Raw genomic sequence first — 2,669 nt, 5'->3', positions numbered from 1 at the left:
ACAAGGAGGACGTACGCTATGTGCATTCTGAGGCTTGTGTAAAAGTAGGGGTGCAGGTCCTAGCAAGAATAGAAGCAGGAAAAGGAGCAAAAAGCAGATTTCTCTGCAGTCTTTCAGTTCCCCTATCCCAAGAGGACTGATACGACCCAAATTCAGGACTTCCTATAAAGCTACAGTAATGAAGCCAGTGTGGTATTGGTGAAGAATAGACCAATGGGTCAATGGAGCAGAATAGAGAACCCAGAAATAAAGCCACGTAAAAGCAGCCAGCTCCTTGACCAAGGAGAAAAGGCAATACAATGGAGCAAAGAGTCTTTTCAACAAACGGTGCTGGAACAACTGGACATCCATATGCAAAAAAATGAATCCAGACGGAGACCATACACCCTTGACAAAATTTGGCTTAAAATGGATCATAGACCTAAATGTAAAATGCAAAACTGTGAACCCCCTAGGAGATAACATAGGGGAAAATCTGGATGATCATGGAGATGGTGAGGACTTTTTAGGTACAGGAAAGGCAGGATCCATGTAAGAAATAACCTATAAACTAGACTTCATTAAAATTAAAAATTTTTGCTCTGCAAAGGAATTGTCAAGAGAATGAAAAGCCAGACTGGGTGAAAATATTTGCAAAAGACATAACTGATAAAGGACTATTATCCACAATATACAAAGAACTTTTAAAATGCAATGATATCTGATTAAAAAATGGGCCAAAGATTTTAACAGACCCAGAACAGATGGCAAGTAAGCATATGAAAAGATACCCTACATCATGTAACCCCAGTGAAATGCAAATGAAAACAACAATGAGATGCCACTATACACCTATTGGAATCCCCCAAATCTAGAATACTTACAACACCAAATGCTCTCAAGGATATGGAGCAACAGGAACTCTCATTCATTGCTGGTGGGAATGCAAAATGGTACAGCTACTTTGGAAGACAGATTGATGGTTTCTCACAAAACTAACCATAATCTCACCATACCATCCAGCAATTGTGCTCCTTGGTGTTTACTCAAAGGAGTTGAAAACATGTCCACACGAAAACCCGCATATGGGTGTTTATAGCAGTTGCCAAAACTTGGAAGCAAGCAAGTCCTTCAGGAGGTGAATGGATAAATAAACTGTGGTCCTTCCAGACAATGGGTTATTGTTCACCGCTAAAAAGAAATGAGCTCTCAAGCCATGACAACACATGGAGGAACCTTAAATGCATATAACTAAGTGAAAGAAGCCAATCTGAAAAGACTACATGCTTTATGATTCCACTTATACAACATCTGGAAAAGGCAAAACCATGGAGGTAATAAAAAGATGAGTGGTCGCCAGGGGTTGGGGGAGGGAGAGATGAACAGGGCACAGAAGATTTTTAGGGTAGAAGATATTCTGTGTGATGCCGTAATGGTGGATTTATACCATACTTTTGTCCAGACCCATAGAATGTGCAACACCAAGGGTGAACCTCATGTAAACTATGGACTTTGGATGATAATGACGTGTCATTGTAGGTTCACTGATTGTAACAAGTGTACTGCTCTGGTGGGGCATGTTGACAGTGGGGAGGCAAGGACTGTGGGGGGGTAAGGGGGGTAGAGGAAATCTCTGTACTTTGCACTCAATTTAGCTTTAAACCTAAAACCACTCTAAAAATTAAAAGTCTAATAAAAAAAATTTGTAGATCCTTTTGTGGCTCATAGATGTGACGATTGGGAGTTCATGCTATTATTGTGTGAGATGTACTACCCTCAAACCTTATCACAACACTGGCACATGACCTGTCTGATATAGAAAATAATCTGTCTAGAAGTCAATAAACAAGTTTATGTATCCCCATTAGTAGCACTACCCATTTAGTGAAGTAAAAAGAGGGTTGTGGGAATTATACAATGCTAAGTAATAAAAAATATTTTAATAAGTATTTACCATGTACCTATTGAAAGACACAGGGGATGACACAAGAGAAATATAAAATGGGGCTCCTGGCTGGCTCATTTGGTAGAACATGCAACTCTCGATCTCAGGTTTGTGAGTTTGAGCCCTATGTTGGATGTAGAGCTTACTTAAAATAATAATAATAATAAAACAAAAAATAAAATAAAATGTTGTTCCTGCAAAGCTAAAAGTCTGGTTCTTTGGCTTGAATTGTGCTAAGTCAATAATGCAAATGGACTTTAAACCCTCAGTGCTCTGTTGTTCCAACTCCGTATCTATAATTCAGAGGCGGAGAAAAAGTGTCCACTGTTTTTGTTTTTAAGATTTATTTGAGAGAGAGAGAGTGTGAGAGCATCGGGTGGGGGAGAGGCAGAGGGAAAGAGAGAATCTCAAGCAGACTCCCCACTGAGCATGGAGCTGGACATGGGGCTCAATCCCACGACCCCGAGATCATGACCTAAGCTGAAATCAAGAGTTGGACGCATAACCAACTGAGCCACCCAGGTGCCCCCAAAAGTGTCTACTGTTAAAGGCGTGTTCTCTAGCAGATATGTAACATCTTGTTTGCCTCAAGTGACAGAAGGAATGTAAAAAAAAAAAAAAATCTGTAAACCATAAAGTGCTTTACAGAGACAGATTATTAATGTTACTTTGTGAGATGAACAGCCTAGTTCCAGGACCTGTTGAAAATATTCAGTGACACAAAAAGATGGCATAGAATTTGAAC

The 2,669-nt window shown here is 39.8% G+C and overlaps 1 non-coding gene across 1 annotated transcript; it reads left to right on the top strand.

The window, feature by feature from the left end:
• The first annotated feature begins 1,688 nt into the window (after window positions 1-1,688).
• On the top strand, window positions 1,689-1,795 carry LOC114218567 (small nucleolar RNA U13). Its single transcript, XR_003611220.1, has one exon. It is a non-coding gene; the product is annotated as a small nucleolar RNA U13 (small nucleolar RNA).
• The last annotated feature ends 874 nt before the right edge of the window (window positions 1,796-2,669 follow it).

Source organism: Eumetopias jubatus, unplaced genomic scaffold, assembly GCF_037043125.1.
Source record: "Eumetopias jubatus isolate StellerSeaLion01/CBP00866 unplaced genomic scaffold, mEumJub1_p1.0 scaffold_8, whole genome shotgun sequence".
Classification (NCBI taxonomy): domain Eukaryota; kingdom Metazoa; phylum Chordata; class Mammalia; order Carnivora; family Otariidae; genus Eumetopias; species Eumetopias jubatus.
The sequence above is the reverse complement of the archived record's forward strand: the minus strand, read 5'-3'. Positions and strand labels throughout refer to the sequence as shown.